Below are 18,230 nucleotides of genomic sequence, written 5' to 3'. Positions count from 1 at the left end.
AATAGAGAATAATAAATTCTTAGTCATGATCGCCATAGGTAAAGGTATACGTTCGATATTCAATGACACAAACACGTTCCTGATTAATCGCTTGACAGATTGAGTGGGATAAGTGGAAAATAGTCCTCGATTTTAATCCTGTCGACTGCTGTCAACTGTCAGTCCAACTTTCGGAATCGCACTCGCACAGCGCCAATTAGACGGGACGTTTCGATCGATTGTATTCGTCAGGAGTGACATTGATTAATCCACGTATTCCTCGAAAAAGTATATGAAACCCTAATCGGTGCATGTTTCTTTTAATGGAATTTGATAATCCAAACGTTAGAAACGATGGCATGAATAATACAGCAATCGGGTTAACGTTTCAAAACGATTTTAAGGTTAGGTATATACATTGATACCAATATCGTGTTCTCTTTGTATATACGATATTGAAATTCAATACAACTACTATATCATACTTATTATCTCATAAAAAAAAAATAAAGACTTCAAAATGGCAGCTCTCGAGTTACGCAATACAACGATAATGGCCGAAATTTTTAAATAGTGCTATAATAAAAATTCGTAACTTACAGGAAAATACGATCGAAAATAACGTACTGCTATTTCTTACATACCAATTAGTTCATTAGACTACAAAAAAAAATCGATTGTCCCAGCGAGAGCTTGCAAAAATAATTTTGATTACCTTTCTTATACTTTGTTTCTGTTTACCAATTTTCAATTTTTTTTTTTATCATTTTACACGTAATTTTTTTCAGAAGGTAATTCTAGGAATATGAGCGTCCCTGGTATAAGGGTAGGGTAAGTTGTAACGAAAGTAGAATTTTTCCTAAATGTTCCGGTAGGCTAATTATTGTATTAGGCGTTCAAATGTGATGAACAATGTGAAGACTGATAAACACTCTTTCGTTTCACGTGCTTAGTTCAGAACTCGCTTGTATCATTACGATTCTATGAGCTATCAAAGAAAAATGGTTACAACTGTACCCAGTTTACCCTACTTTTTATATGTCTTCGTTTCATAACTATTTATACATGACTTACAATCGACTGACTCATTCGATCATCATATTAACACTTTGCCGGCCGCACATTTCTCGAGTCGCCGTTGCGCTGCCGTCGGCGAGATTCACGCAAGTTCTACTGCTCTCCAACGGTGGTATTTATGCAATCGTTCGTAACATAAGTAGTTGCAATGTAATTATTATTAGAGAAGGCATTAAGGTAACTGTTACAACATTTTTATTGTATAAACTTATATTTTTAAATTATTACTTAAACATTTTACTTAAAAAATTTAACCCTTAGGATCCATATTCTTTTTTTGTGTGATAAATTTTAATTCAATAAAACACAATCTGGTAAATTGGGAGGGGAAAACAATTGAAACCACAGTTCCCTGTTTGTCAAACATTGCTCTGCAACAATGTATCTCCCTACACAAACATGGAAATTAAGCATCACCGCTGGAGAAAGAAAAGTCACGCGTACGTGATAGCGGCCGATAACGGTTGGCAAAAAAAGTCACGTATACGTGACAGCGGCCGGCAAAGTGTTAAGTCAACTTGACATTTGTATATAAATTTGTAGTATTCGCCATATTAATATATCTATTATATATACGTTCATGGTCGATGGAACTGATAATATAAAGTATCGCATAGACGCATTAGCGAAAAAGAAAAGTAGAGTTCGATTTTCTGCTAATGCAAGTCGTTCTGTCAGTTGACACTGATTTCAAAATTGATTAATCGACCTTTGACATGTGACCTTTTTCACGATGTATGTAGATAAGGTAAATCGATACCTTAACAATCGAACTTCGCTTCCATCATTAATTTTCGCTGTGATCCTATGTTCTAGGTTGTCCAATATAAGTATCAATATCAATGTCAAGTTATAGTTGAAATGTTCTGAACAAATGTATATCGATTAGACATCACGTGTCTCTCTGAATACTAATACAACGTGTGTGTGTGTGTATATATATATATATTTTTTCTATCTTCTATATATATATATACAAATATATAAAACAATTTTGTACGTTTCTATACCGGGCGAAGCATTTATAGTGACCAGTGCGATTTTTTCGGAAACGAAACTAGGCATTAAATAATAATAAATCTTCTTTCGATCCCAGGCGATACGGAGAACATATTTTTTTGTCTTATATTTCAAAAATTTTATCAAGTTGATTACAACTTTGGTGGTTAGCGTACCATTGCTTTTGCACTCGAGATTGAACCATTTTTTTTTATTTTCGAAAAAAAAAAATGCATCGTCCAATTAAGATATTCAATATTGACCTTGGAATAACCTTGACGCCTGCACCCCGAATGAACATTCAATTACGGTATCTTCCGTTACTCTCGAATTCCTACAGCTCCCGCATGAAACATTTTTCGATACCTCGTTTAGTTTAAAAAAAAAATCGCCCTGGTCTCTTTAAACTCTCCACCCGCTATATATCTATGGTACGTTACCCCAAAACTCAAGAACCACCGAACCAATTTGAGATATCCCTTTTACTGCTTTAACTTTAATTTTCAGGAGTAACATAGGCTATGTGTCATTACGGTATGCCGAAAAGGAGTTGAGCAGAGAACGAAAACGTAAAGCAATTTGGCAAAAAGCTGTACAAAGTCCTGGGTAAAAATCAGTCTTCCATAAAACCTATGTGGGACGACTAACGCGTGTGTCTAAATGCGTGGAAGATAAAAAAAAAAATACCCGCAGGTTTCTGACCTAATCCTCTTATTTATAAAGCATAACCAAAATGTCGATTTAACCCCCTTAATTAAAAAAGAAAAAAAAGTAAAAAATTTTTAATTACAGCGCAACGATCTGACATAGGTAATTTCGTAATAGGATAGAAGGGTTTTATAGTATCGCAGGTAGCGGTGCGTATGGCTGCTTCCAATTGTTCTGTTACAAAGTAACGGAAGACGGAAACGAGAGTATCAACGACCACGCGATTGTTCTTCGGGAAAGTAAGTTCTCTCTTTGTTTCTTCAACTTTTGTGTCTATCTTTATATGCTTCTCTGTCTTCCCTCTTGTCTTATCTGGACAATGGACGCTTTATCGAAAGACATAGGTTGCATTGTTCAAAAAATTATTCCAAGGAAACGTAAAGTTTCTTGTAATATCTAGACTCCTGAGAAAGCATTGATCGTTGTTCGAAAGAAAAATATTTTTATATAAAATTTTGAAAAAAAAAAAAAATAATGGCTCCGTCATACTGTACGCGATGCTATATATAAATTATAAATATATTTTTTTTCTCTTTCAGACAAACCATATGGGCTAAACAGTGTACACCGCTTTGTTGTTCAATCGCAGCGGCCTTCCGTGCGACACTACGTTACTTTAAATAAATATATTTTTTTGCAGATTTTCATAATTTATTCATTAACGCGTGTATTAACATGTAGCCAAATGTAAATTGATTTCCGTTTATGGTTTATGAGTAATTAATTTTTTAAATTGACCCTGTTCTTTGTGCATTCACACTAGGGTAACCCCTTAATGGAAATTCACCCTGGCTTTGACCCCGGTAAAAGCCAATAAGCTTGCGGTCAGTAACGATACTGTTCCGTAATAAACCTCGCGAGAATTCTCTTGTGTTCGAACAAGTCTCATGGGCCCCGTATACATGTGTATATATATATATATATATATATACAATATAACATATAATTTGACGCGCTGCAAGTTCCTTTCTTGTAAAAGCTCAAATAAAGATACTTATCAATTTTATTTTTTAATTATCCTGATGCATTAGTCGAACCATGATCAATCAAAATGAATTATACAAATTAAAAGAGACGTTCTCGACTGGATGATCGATATAGAAAAATTATAAGGATAAACGCATGGTAATACTTTTTTTTTAATATTATCAAACTAACCTGAATTTTATTATAGGGAAAATTTTAGTTTGAATTAAATTTGAATTAATTAATAGTTTAATTAATTTAAAAAAAAACTGGTTAATTAAAATTTTAATGCTCAGCCATTGTTAATTCAACGTAACGAGTGGTATATCTGGTTGAAAAAAGATCGGCTAAAATCTATCATGAAGTTTACTAAATATTTACCAAGTACCGAGAAAAAGTTGGAGTTTTCGTTTCCGGTAGATTCCAACTCTCTTTAGTATAACGGGTGGTGCGGAACATCGGACGCTTCTGCAAAAGCTGTATGTAAAAGCTGAATACTTGTGTGTCGTATACCGGCTTTGACCAATCGGTAGACGCTATGGATGAAGAATTTTGGATCTAGGAGGAATCCATGAGCTCGTAAATTTTCACACGTGACAAATTTCTACAGGTATACTATAAGCTGCTTTTGAAACTCAAAGGCTTGGCGCGATCTTGTATTATACACTGTTGAAAAATTGAATTTAGATATTTTCTTGAAAGGAATAAAAAGAAGGGACGCTTTTGAGGATGTTTTGAGGTCCGTTGCTGGGATACGTTTGACGTTTTAATTTCAATCGTTCTTTTACTGGAAGAATAAACGATTGCTTTTAGAATCTTTACTGAAGAATTCTTTAGCTTTTTTGTGCTGCTCTAGTGGACGCTCCTTGTTTCAAGAATGCTTTCATAATACATAGAACAACGGTAAACATGATATTATTTCAAAATTTTATTAACCAACTGTATATAGAAATAATTGCAAATATTTATTAATAGACAAATTTATTCCAAATTTGAAATCTTATATCAAATTGCACAATAAATATCAATTGTCATATAAAATGCACAATATTAAGGACGAAATTAATAATCGGTTCTGAATGATGCATTTGTACGGGAATAAAATTATTCAATGTATTTCAAGTGAGCTTTTTCGTAATACCGAATATTATATTTACAGCCCGACTGTAGTTTGTGCACGAAGAAAACAGCATTTAGAGGGGTTATCTTCGTAAGACTTTTAAGCTAAATAAGTCCCCTGTATAGAATCTCTTACACGTGAAACGACTGTACCATCTTGGTAGAAATCATATAGAGTCGTACGTTATTATTATTATTTCAAAAATCTATTTTGCCATTGTGCCTTATCTTCTAATTTGTACGCAAAGTCAATAAATTCTCTAAAAACGTATCACCTAAAGTTATACATTGAATTTTTTCTTATCCTATCAAAACAACAAGTTATATACCAGATAATCGAAAAAAATAATGGCATTGGAAAAACAAAAAAACAAACCACAATTGCTTGTTACACAAACCCCGATATTCTTCACATAAAAGTTTGTCAAAAGTTTCAATAATTTTATTCCAGTCGATAAATACACGAATTCACAAAAATTACGTATTTTTTTACATTAAAGAATAATTAATCATTTTGACCCCAAGGGAAAAGAAATTTCAATCGCACCATCCGCCATTATTATAACGAAGCGTAGGTTCCATTGAAATTAAAAGTCTGCTTCATAAAGCATTATAGATATTTATTAGCACTGTAAAATTATCACTCTTTCCCCCCACTTCGCCCCCCCCTCCCCAATCTCAAATTGTGACTCATTCACGTTTTTATCCGTGTACATACACCTGCGCTTAAGTTAAGTACAATACCAAAAATCTTATTGTTATCGTTACGATAATCATTATCATTATAATAACAAAGAATGCAGCGGAAGGGTAATAGAGCTCGGTCGTTTACGCCGAACAAAAAGAAGAAACGTAATATCGTCCCGCATTTCGGGAAAGCCTCTTTCACTACGAAATCCTTGAACAGATTCCATTGGGTAATTACGTGGAAGATAATTCCTCCCTTCCTTCGCGTTCCCCTTGCGTTCCTTCAGCCATCGCCACTCCCACTTTCCACAGCCCTCACAGCTTGCTTTTGCTTCTCTCGAAATTTATCGAACGCGTATAGTCAGCAAGTGCCTCGAAAGTGGTTTCCTGCAGCGCTGGTTATCTATTAGCGAATGTCAGCCGGAAAATAATATCGATATTTTTTATTCCCCTTGATTTTAATGCGTATTGTAATTGCATCGTGGGGCTCGTGTCACCCGGCCGATAAAGTAGGAATAAAGTAGACAAGGATTTACGGAGGAGACTTGTCGGTAAGAAAGAATCCTTTAGGCTGTTCGCACTACAGACGTGAAATGTAGGTCAGCGAGGAGGACAGTCCAACCAAAATCTACTAAATACATAAAAGCAACTGTCTACGAGACGTCATATAGTCACGTGGGTGTGTATGTGTATATGTGATGTGTGAATAGATCGACAATGCAGGAAGGACCTGGACGTTTCGGGCGCAGTGAAACGTTTCGGGGCTTTGAATTTCTTGCACTTCCAGTACTTAGTTGACTGTATTACAGTAAGAAGTTCGCTTATTTTCTTTGGCCTGGTAGTCGGTAATGTACTAATGATTCAAATTGTGAATTTAAGGGATGCTTGAGGAGGTTATGTAATTCGGTGGGTTTACAGTTCTTGCGATATCACGTGGAGCACCGTGTTGGCTATGTATTTCGTGAACTAGTGATAAATGGGACTTGGAAATTCTATGCGCCATGATTTTGTGGAACAAAGCAAATAAATTCTCTTTCAAACTTATTTTAGCCAGTTTAATTTCACGGTAAATAAATCAAGGTATTATTTTTCGTCTTTTAGGCCTCGTATTCTCTGTTTAACGTAATTGCACGAATTTTTCAGGATAATCAATAAATAGTAGATACCACGTAATAATGAGAGGTACGTGTATGTCGAACGTCTCGAATAACATGAATCGAGCGATTATACAGTTGTTTTATTCCTATTAAATTTAATTCACTTAAACCGAACGCTTTGTAGCACCGTATAACGTTTTCATAAATTTTGAACAATCTTTTGACCGCTTTACAAATTCTACTATCAGTGTCGAAAATTATTGTATCTTTTGTCATGTGAATAAACGTAATGTGTACTAACAAGAAAAATTAGGTTTTGGACTTTCAGATTTTTCAATGTATCTCAAAAATTATGCAAGCTTGGATTAAACTTTAAATGGACGGTAAATTTGTTTTTGAGTTGCCTATAAAAAGTTCTTATTAGTTTATCCCTGTTTGCAAAAATACACCATCCATCCTCTTCATCACTGTTTCAGAAAAGATTTTTTTTCCTAACATCATAACATGGATAGCATTACTTATTTCACATATAGTTCCGTATCTATTACTTATGCATGGAACACTATGAACCTCGTTTCGCACGTTGTATACATTTAATTATGCTTATAATTAAAAATCAATGTTCACCATTTACTTATCACGTTTTTCATAAGAACTGGCTGGCTGCAAGCTTTTTTTGGTTATAACCCGTTGGGACTGACCTAAAGACAAGTCACGCAACTACGTATTAAAAAGACATATATCTTCAGTCGAACTATAAAAACGTTCGATCAATTTAATAAGAAGGTTTCGCACATTCCCTGGTAAAATAACATTCACGCGTTTATGTGCTATGAAAATATTAAGTACTATGAACTAGTAAGCAGTAGTAATCGTCAAAAGTATGGGCTTTGGATTTTAAATAAATTTTTCTGAAATGTCTATTATAATTATTTTACAAATATTATAATAAATTATTCTAATATACCAGAGGTCACTTATCTTATTCAGCATATTCATAAAATCCTTATAAATCTCGAACTGACTATCCAATTCATCCGTATTGGAGGATTACAAATTACAGTTACTCCATTTCAGATATTACGTATTTGTAAAACCACGAAACATTATCAACTGGAATGTCACTGATGACGAGATAATACATTTCATAAATAACCGTTGATTAATTGACGTTGATTTCTGCGAATTGCCATAATCTGACAATCGATAACCTTACACGTAAAATTTCGTAATGACGAATCGGTACGAAAGGCGTGCGCACATGCGCATACATGATATGTTCATTTTCAAGATTTTCAATGTACAGTGTAAGTCTCTCACAATTTACATAATGCAGAGACATGTAAGCTAAGCGAAATACCAGTCAGGTACTCAGAACAGCTGTGACAGTTCCCCTTCTCTCGTACCCGTGACCAATGACAATGCCCAGCTGTCCCCACTCTCGGCCTTCGACGAGCTAGAAGAATGTTGGCTGTAAAGGACTCTACCTTACCGACAGCGCCAAGTATCCTTAGCGCTGTCACTTATTGTATTCAAATTTGTATGATACTTAAATACTTACAATTGAAGCATTTTTCGAGTCACGTGTGTAACATGCATCCACATGCATGACAATATTAAAGTAATAATATGTTACGTAAATATATTCTCAAATGTGTTTCTTTAAGTATTGTGTAATTCTGCGACCTTTATTTCTGCTCCTAGGGAAATTGCTAATGAAGAAGCAAACTTGGTAGGTTACGTTGTTCTTTGAATTTTTCATTTTACTCTTTGAGGTTAAATCGTACTCACGGGTATGTTATGAGTTTAATTTACTGTGATTACGGAATAAAGTTTACACCACCGTATCGCGCCATGATCGAGGACAAATCCGAGGGGCGGATTATTTTTTTACAGTCATGCAAACTGTGACACGCAAGTGAATCTCTTCAGTAATGAAATCAGACGTGGAAGAGCTGCGTGTCGACTAAACGCTTTCCCGCGGAAGTTGTAGGATTTCAATTACTATCGCTATCAGGTAAAGTACCTGCTAGTTACTTCGATAGGGTGTAAATTTCATTTTCAAGACTTTTTACCAAATTATCTAGGAAATATGTAGAGATAAGGATGTGCATTGATATTATAATTATTTTTCGACCTATTTAATCGGTACAATTACTATAATTAATATTTGTGATGATTATTCGTTTTTTAATACATGTAAATATATATTGGTTAAATTATCAATAACTGCTTTTTTTCTCTTCGATTGTTATTCGACAAGATCGGATCATGACGTTGACGATTCTTCAGATTTGTAATTTATTAATCGGCACGTTTTGTGATTTGTCGAATTTAAACCAAACAAGCTGGAAATCATATTGACTTTAATCATTAGAGATTACAGTCCTGAAATTTTACGATAAAAGATCACGTAGTATTCGAGCAATTTTTTTGAAATAATATTTTCATAAAAATATTTTCATTTAAATGTTGGTCGAATTATTTTAAACGTTTTATTAATTTTTCACAATAATTACTAATATGCAATTATGGGATGTGTACGCAAATTAACGGACAATGCTGTTTCGTTTTTTTCTTCGATTAATTATCTTCGGCCGTTAAATTTATAGGAGGTTGTTCAGGTTAATCGTACCCATTCGAGTTAAAGCGTTTGATTGATTCGCGCAATTTGATTAATTGATAAATTGGATTTGGTGCTATTCCCATAGGAAAACTTGCCATTGCTAATGCTCTTTCGCGAAAGGTAATGAATGGCTTTCCATATATTTTCATTGATACAAAACACAATATTTTTGGCAAAAAATCATTAGCAGTGTGAAATTTAACTAAAAGATATCTCAGTGCTATTTCTAAAGTAAAAATATCCAACTGTATTCAATTAATCGACATAATCAAAAAATTCAATTTGTTAAAAAATCTTTCAAATGACAATTCTAAAATTATAATCAATAAATAAAATTTAACAATTACAAAACACTTAATGCACATAATTGTTACATATATATCCCTGAGTATAACATTTTGACATTACCCATCATATCGGGTGCTTCTTGGGTAACAGCTATGTAAAAGTTACATAAGTATCAGAAACGTATTTACTTTGCCGTAATAATTCCCAAGTATGAAATTCTAACATTATCAATACGCAACTGCTGCTTTGTGTTTACTGTGATGTGATAAAAAAATTATTCAATTGATCCAAGTAATTCCCAAATCTACGCTAACGAATATTTCAAACGCGGTTAAAGCCTTATTTCTATGCACAAATTTTAACATACAAGATAAATTATTTCTCCGATTTTATCATCGTAGGAATGAAAAAGTGCTTGATAAAAAGTCAGACGACTTAGGGCCGATGGAATGGAAGATAAAAGATGGAAAGTTATATTCATCATTCGGTGTTGAATTTTCCTTCGGGATAGCTTATCGGCATAAATAAACTTTAACACTGGCGTAATCATTCATAGTACAAAAAAGCGCCGACGACGAGAGCATTTGCTGGCTTGATATACAGTATTTATTGGCGCTCGTGTATACAGGGGTATAAACATTTGCTCGTGAGCCGCAAATACTTTGCCGAGTGAATAAACGTAGCAAGTTGGCAAAGAGTTTGCGAGGTTTTTGCGAGTGAAACATTTTAAACACAGCCGTCCTGACTATTCAGTTTAATGTTCATGTGGGTCAGAAAAATATGACAAGCAATTAAATGAACATTTTCGTTCCGATTAATATTCGCATTACGATACTCTCATATATCACGAATGGGTTCCATGAATTTCTAGAACTATTACGTACTGTCAATAACTTCATAGTGATTGATTTTCACAGATCGGTATATTTATTGCTATCAATATTACCCGGGAGGAATAAATAATAGGCCCATTGTACGTGATACGTGCTTGAAATTTAAATTTCACTAAACATACGATGGTATTATCTATTGAAGGATGAACACGTCTTGAGTGTAGATAAAATAAATTTAGAAATATATTTTGAAAAATATGCCTAGTTAAATTTTATGACTTATATCTATTGTTGTTTCTATTTGAGTGAATTTTCTGTAATGTTATTTTCCTTCGTTCCAGTAAGTGGTTGAACAATATTTTTTAACAAATTTTTTCGTATCATAAAGAAATCTTTGTCCAACCACAAATGCACGTGACGCTCAAGTTAAGTCGCCTAAAAGAAATTTTGCTCAAAGTGAAATTATCATTGTCGAAAGTTTCTTCTCTCGCGTAACGACATTCAGTTAGATGTATAGTCGGTTCAAGAATTCAATTTTTTTGACAGTTTTAAAGCAACAAAGTTTCTAGCAAGTCCCAAAATTTATATCACAAAGTATGCGTACACATGACTTTGAGCTAAACTATATACAACTTTTCTTTGTTTAACGCTTTTCTGTGTTTTAATGTAAAACCAGGTATGATTTGATAAGGATTGCATTGTTTGCCAACTGTAAAAAAGAAAAAATTGTCAACTCCTACAGACCGACTAATAACTGTGTAATTTCTTCCGTTGCTCATATATACGTCTACAGTCTCCTGCACTAAATATTCCCTTCGCATAATCAATACGTGACGACTTGACTCCTAAAAGCAGAAGTTCATTGTATTGAAAATAAAATAAAACTCGTTTGATACTCCTGCATTGATTTACTGTCCTACGTATCTGTATCCATCTGGCAAACTCACGACAAAACCCCTTAAGGTTTTTCCTTTGACAAAACCCCTCGAGCTTCTCGAGGGGAAACTGTGCAAGTCACCAGTCGACGTTATAGGGACTCTAAAGGAGTGTATTGACTCCTGTGCGTTCAATTAGTGACACGTGGCAGGGACCGTTACCCAGGGCGAATCCTGCTGCGTGGCACGTACGAAATTCGAATTAGGAAATATGTTGACAGAAAAGCACATAAAGAATAGTAATATCGATACCTGATTGCATGCGTCTTCTTCCATTAGAGCCAAAGGGTGTGACAGGCATGTAATTTTAGTAAGGCAAATGACGTGAAAGGTACCTCAGTGAATAAAAGGTTATGTTCGTCGTGACACAGATGCGTTAGAAACGCTACGTCTTTGACGTATGAGTATTCCTGGCTTCTTGACCCAGAAAGCATTTTTTTTTCTACATTTCCCGAGGTCCTAGTCAGGTAGATTGGAGTAGCGGTAGCCATTATCGAGGTAGAGACTAGTCGATCCCATTCTGAGCCAATTATCTTGTTACAGGGAATACAGTTCCATCGAGCCAGCACGGGTAATTAGATGACCAAGAATTTAATTGCGGCTAGTTTCGGACTGTGCGACAGGTGCAGCTGCGACGTCTACGAAGGTGTTATAACTTTGGCACTTAAGTATAGTTAGTAAGTACCGGACTTGACGATACGACTGCATGGCTGGCAGCTCCTTCACCGAGAGTTCTCGTCCTCTCAACGGCGCCCGAGGTCGTAATTAGTTTGTGGCTGGCTTCACCAGGACCGTCAGACGTCACCCTCACCGTGGGGGCTTCCTGGCTTACTGCCTAGTCGTCTAGTCGCCCGGCGGTTCTTAACCATCTAGTCATCCAGCTTTCTTTCAGCCTTCGAATATTATAAGCACATGTATAACTCGGAGAAATGCAGCAGCTTCTCTTATTTTATTATTAACGTCGTTTTCTCACTACGAAAAATTCATAGACCCCCCGGTTTATTCTTTTTCTCTTCTCAACTTTTAGTTTCCACCTTCGCGTCACGTGACTCTTGCATATCTTCTGAGTTACCGGTCGTCGGGCTTGTCGTTAGGGGCGACATCTGCAAGTGACAAACACGAGACTCGTAGTTACTTCTGCTACATATTTTCCAACTATTCCAGTTTCACAGTTTGGTGTGTGCGTGTCATAATTTTCCAAGGATTATCTGATGAACAATTTGAACGTGATTACTAATGACAGTATGTCTAACTTTATTCTTTTTATATAATCGATATTTGCTATCGTTCGAAGGAGTAACTCTTAGACGAGTTGAATATCGGACGCGTAAGAGTGGTTAGAAGTATTGGATATTAGAGAAATCCGTGAAATCATCGATAAAGAAAAAGCTGTAACGAGGTTAGGTCTATAAAGAAAGTTATTGTTATATAGCAACTTGTTATCCTCCCTCTTGAAATCTAACGAGCATCGCAGCAACTCTGAGTAATAAGAAAAGTTTAATAAATCTTTTTCGGGGATTATTCCGTTCATTTTTACAAGTTTATGGTTTCTCCGAAAAAAAGGGTCTACGGGATCCATTTTCAAAAAGGTACCCATAAAGCATATGAGGTTCGCATGTTTATAATTCAGATTCCCAGCTGTAGCCGCATTTAAAAATTATAACTTCTCGTCGTTTCCCAAACATTGTAGCTTGGGTCATTGGTTATGTTTCTGCTGGAGTCGAACGAGAGTTGAAATACACTGAACGTATATCTATATGTCGCTAATATATGTATGTATAGGCACACACGTATTTCATCGTTCGATTCGACTTCGGTGAAAACAGCTATTATTTCAATGCTTCTCAATGAAGCTTCTCGATAAAGATTTCGATTCTGCGTTCGATCCGCAGACAAAATTAAGAAGAACCGTTCTGCTCGTGTCGTATAACTTCATGTAGCTTTACAAGGGGCTGCGTATCATATGTTGCTACTACGACTGTAAAGAGCACTAGTACGCAGAAGTTTACAAGTACTATCCCAGGTCGGATGAGCATGCCGCACGAGAGGTTTCAAAAGTTAGAGAGTTAGTAAGCGTGAGTTAGTAGGTGGTGAAACTGCCTTGAGCGGTTAAATCCTTCGGCTTCTAGGGAGTTCTCACGCGACACTTTTTGGTTGGCTGCGAAGGTAGTCAGCCCGCCATAATAACCCTAGACCATTTGGCGAAGCCAAAGCCCTCACTTATCGCGTGGAAAAGTTATCAATATAATAAAACCCGAGACAAAAAAGATTACATTAGATCAAAAATTCGTCTTTATCTGAAGATATCTGAAACTTGAATAAAACTTATTATACAAATTGTAACGTATTCTCTTAACTCGATACCTATAACAAAAATCCGAGAACTAATCTACGTCACCTTCGGCCGTCTACCCTCAGTCCATGCACCCGCATATCAGGCGGGCGCCAGCCAATTCTTTTCTCATCGGGAACCGAGGAGCCGGTATGATCTGGGAGTTGAGGCGGAGGAGTCTGAACTCCGCTAAAACGAGAGCTCTGATGGAACCTATCAGAAGAGACGATAGCTGAAGGGCTGAAGGTACAGTAATCATTTTGAAAAAATCGATTTTTTTTTGCATTTTCTAAAAGTAGCATATTTCAAAAGTATTCTCTGCAAATTTCAAACTAATCGGACCGTTATTTATGGAGATAAGTAGCTTCCAAAATAAATTTTTTATCTGCATGTGAATCGTACTCAAAACTTTAAACTCGTTTTTCTCGAAACCACGTTTTCGAAGTCGGTGATCACTGTAACTTGAGAACGGCTTTACCGATCAGCTGGACCTTTTTCTCATTTATTATATATATAATTATCCTGTACTTGGACGAAGGATTTTTAATTTTGACGATTATTTGTTTTTTAACAGCCGAAAATGTGAGCGAAATTTTGGTCAAAAAACAAATTTTGAGTTTCAACATCCGCCATTTTGTGAAAAATTAAAATCCACCAAAGTCCTTCGTCCAAGTACAGCATTATATCATTAACTAATGATTCCCGCTTTGGGTTTTGATGTCAGACGATCCAGTTGCCAGCAGCGGTGATCACCGAAAACCACTTTTTTTTTTGGACCTCTGGGAAATTTACTGTACTTCTGGCATTTCGTCAGATTTTGCCTCAAAAAAATTTGTACACTATCTTCAAATATATATCTTTCAAGTGGAAAAACATTTGTCATTAATTATTTTAATGTGTGGCCAAAAAAGAGCTTTTTTTCGAGTCATTACTGTACCTGCCCCCTTAACGGGTCCTGTCGATATTTGAGGACACGTTAAATCGAGAAACGCAACCTTAAGTGCTGATTTTTGGGGTCGTGTAACATCAGCAAACGCAACCGGATGCACAAACTAAAGTGAACGTTTACGGAAATGCACGGCCGCTCAGGCTCATAAGTTGAGGTAGAGAGGGTTGGAGTAAGCGTCAGGTAAATACTGCCGGAAACAGAGAGCAACTGATCGAAAACGTAACAGACCGAATCGGAGCTATAAAATCGAAATCCCTCCACCAATTAATAAATTGGGAGTCCTCACCGGAACTGGTTCAGCTGATCCGTCAAGACCGGAAACTGCATCCAGGGGAAACTCAGATGGGCACTGCACTATAGCACAGCACTGCACCTCCGAAACACACGCAGAAAATCGATAGGATTTTTTGAATACAGCGAGAGCAACGCGAGAACTTTTTATACCGGATGAAAAACACAGCTAGAAAAACTATCAACAAACAGCCCGGAAACGCGAGGCAACTCGAGGCATCCCGATCGGTGTCCCAAGACAGACTGTTTTGACAACAGTCAAATTCGTCAACTTCTTCATAAAGAAAATCATTCTGATTGGTCGAGATCCTAATAGCCGATAACTCTTATCCTTTCCCTCGAGTCGTCCATTCAAACTAAATCGAGAGCGTTCCTTAGCGAATCGGTACGTAACTCTTTTGGAGATCCTCTACGGCCTCTTTCCCAGGGCATCGGGCGACAGCCGGGCACCGCGTCCTTAACTCGGGTCAGGGTGTTCCTCCCCTGCCCTTAACCGTAACAAAACTGTACCTCCGCCCGCCCTACAGCCCTTTGCCTATCACCAGCGGGGCGCCGGTATCTCACCCGGACCTCCGCCGGTCCGTGGAGACGTCTCCGTCGGGTCGTCTCCTCTGCCGGGCAACTCGGTACCTCGAGACTATCTCTCCACGGCAGATTCGATCACCTCGACCACAACTGAAGAATAACAAATATTTCCAAGAGCATCGGCGTAAGTGCACGAACCAACCCGAGAGCGTAGCTTCTGAACAGAGTGGCGACTCGAAGGGAATCAGAAAGTGAGAGCGTTATCTGAATCGGTAGCTGGAGCCGCCTTGTGACCGTGATATTATTACATATTTTTATTTTTATCCTTGAACGTATTTACACATTGGATCTTGATATATACGAAAAATAATGATACGTGTCTATGAGAAAAGCCAGTACAAATTAAATTATTACAGCGGGTTCGGATCGATGTAACAAATATATTGATTAGAAATAAGTTTCGATAGTCAAAATACGTTACACAGTATTTTATCACCTCAATGAGAAGACGTTTTAATGAGGTTGTTAATTTCAGTTATCAACTATCTCATTAGTCGATGTAATGAGTTATCATTTCAAATGCAATTTTATCGTAATTTTTTTACCACTCGAGCAAAATTACAATTATTAATAAAAAATACTTACGTTGATGAGGTGCTATATTTAATGATGGTTAACTTAATAAATATATATCTATATTTAGCATAATACATTTCAGGTCAAAAGATATTACGAAAAGTGTACCGAATTGCTTCGTTTATAATATTATCGGCCACTTGGCGATATTAGAAAAACATGATGTAGTAGCGCAAGGATGTTTTTTCTTGTAACAGTTTTCGCAGTTTATTAAATATCTTGCCCAACATCTGCGTACAACGACAAATGACAAATACACTGACATAGTTGTGCCATAAAAGACCTTAATTAAATTACATAATTAACGTGACAAAGAATTTTTTATTCAGCACTAATATATATTTTTCGTCCCTGCATAAACGTGGTGTAAAATTTTACAGTCGTGACTTTGTACCAATTAAAAGTTGTGTAAATTTATTTTCAAAATGACCACCGTCCTTAGTGACGTCAGAATATGAAATATGGCTGAAGGTACGTTCCCTAATAAACTATGAAAATTGTCTGGATAGTCGTGTTTCTCTTGGATGCATACAGACTGGACAGACAAATAAGAACACGACATCGCTCTACATTACCGACAGTGAATTTCACAATAAAATCCAACAGAGGGCTAAGAGCGTTAGCCAGAAAGTGTAGGTTATGTGAATGACTAAAAAATATAATTTTAAGTTTGGCAAATATCGATGTTACTATAAGTGAATATTAATAATGGTATCTGAATTATAAAATAATTGCGTGTATTAATAAGTGAATAAACTCCATCGTGTTTTTTCTTCTATTTTTGTGTCTTTCGTAAAAATCACCAAGTTCCTTTTGGGCTCGAGGTATCGACTTGTCGTCAAGTCAACATTTTCGCGCAGACGCTTATGCCAACCACGGTTCTTTCACTCATCGATTTACGGTACCTCTGGCTCAACGTAACAAACAGCCTTGTCGGCTGCTGCCTAACCGTTTTCCAACGATTCATCAGAATCGTTTGATTCTTTGGTTGCCTACGAGAGTAATGACTATGCGATAAAAATAGAGGTTAGTTTTTTATATATCGTTAGGCCTGCTTAATTTTCCAATCGATAACGACTTTGGCTTTTCTTGGCATTAGCTTACAAAACTTTCCTCCAACATGTAAGTAACTCAACTGAACTTACTTTAATCGCATTATTACTCGTAAAGTCCGTTAATGAAATTCCTCTTAATTTATAAATTATCAGATCTTCGACGACGTCATAATTGGAAAATAGATCGCAGCGTAACGGTATAAGGTAATTGAAAATATGTTCAAGCTTATCAAGCTCTTTAAACAGACAAAGAAGTTTCATTAAGCAGAGATTGGAAAGGTCATCGAGAAAAGGTCAGATTAGGAAGCACAAACTCGAGAGATTCATTAGTCATTCAAATAAAAGACGTTTGATTTTAATTAAATCCTTTTTAAACCCCCTCTGACCCGCTCTATAATCAACCGACACCCACATACGTTAGAAATAGCAACAGAAGAACAATGGAGCCAGATATATTTAAAAAAAAATCTAAACTCGCCCAAAAGCCCATTAAACATTGAATCAAAAAAGTCACTTACCGTACAAGTGGAATACTATTGAAAAAAAAATTTCGCAAAAAAACATAACGAATGATATCAATAACGTTATCACGCACGCAAAGTATGTACACGAATATACAACAAGTGATACTTGATAGCTATAAGGTAGATTCTTATTATTAATATCAGGTATACTGTACATAATATTTTCTTTTGCCTTACAAATATAATATAAAATTACAGTCAGACACGGAGTATACTCTCGCACGCTTACATTGTACAGACTTGAGAAGTTCGATCTGACGAACAATAAGAATTAAGGATTGACGATCGATCGTCGGAGCGTTAGGGCACCGAGAAAAAAGAAATGAAAAAAAAAAGGTAGAAAATAAAGAAAGAAAGAATATCTTACGCGCTCGGATTACCATAATTCGAGAGTGACTGAAACGTCTTTTAAATGCAAACAATTTTTATCGATGCGCCCTCTCTCGGCACTGACAGCGTGCGAGACCTTACATGATTTCGCGGTAGCGTAACGAACGCAGTCAAACGTAAAAAAAATCGCATGCGGAATTCCGCGTCGAATTTTGATGACGCCGTCCGCACGTAAATAAAAAAAAAAAAAAAAAAAAAAAAAAAAAAAAAAAAA

General features: G+C 36.1%; 1 protein-coding gene and 1 long non-coding RNA gene across 2 annotated transcripts in view; one reads left to right on the top strand and one right to left on the bottom strand.

Annotated features, from left to right (window-relative positions):
• The first annotated feature begins 6,224 nt into the window (after nucleotides 1–6,224).
• Nucleotides 6,225–14,570, top strand: LOC112494991. The gene is made up of 4 exons (XR_003061089.1): nucleotides 6,225–6,343; nucleotides 6,415–12,556; nucleotides 13,733–13,892; nucleotides 14,371–14,570. It is a non-coding gene; the product is annotated as an uncharacterized LOC112494991 (long non-coding RNA).
• LOC107272008 (unconventional myosin-IXa) overlaps nucleotides 12,312–18,230 on the bottom strand; it is a 25,405-nt gene continuing 19,486 nt past the window's right edge. The window contains exon 15 of the transcript XR_003061088.1: nucleotides 12,312–12,417. The gene's annotated coding sequence lies outside the window, so the exon portion shown is untranslated. The remainder of the gene's footprint in view (nucleotides 12,418–18,230) is intronic.

The sequence above is a fragment of the Cephus cinctus genome, unplaced genomic scaffold (genome assembly GCF_000341935.2).
Source record: "Cephus cinctus unplaced genomic scaffold, Ccin1 Ccin1_scaffold1086, whole genome shotgun sequence".
Taxonomy (NCBI): Eukaryota; Metazoa; Arthropoda; class Insecta; order Hymenoptera; family Cephidae; genus Cephus; species Cephus cinctus.
Note: the sequence above shows the minus strand (reverse complement) of the source record. Positions and strands in the feature narration are given on the sequence as shown.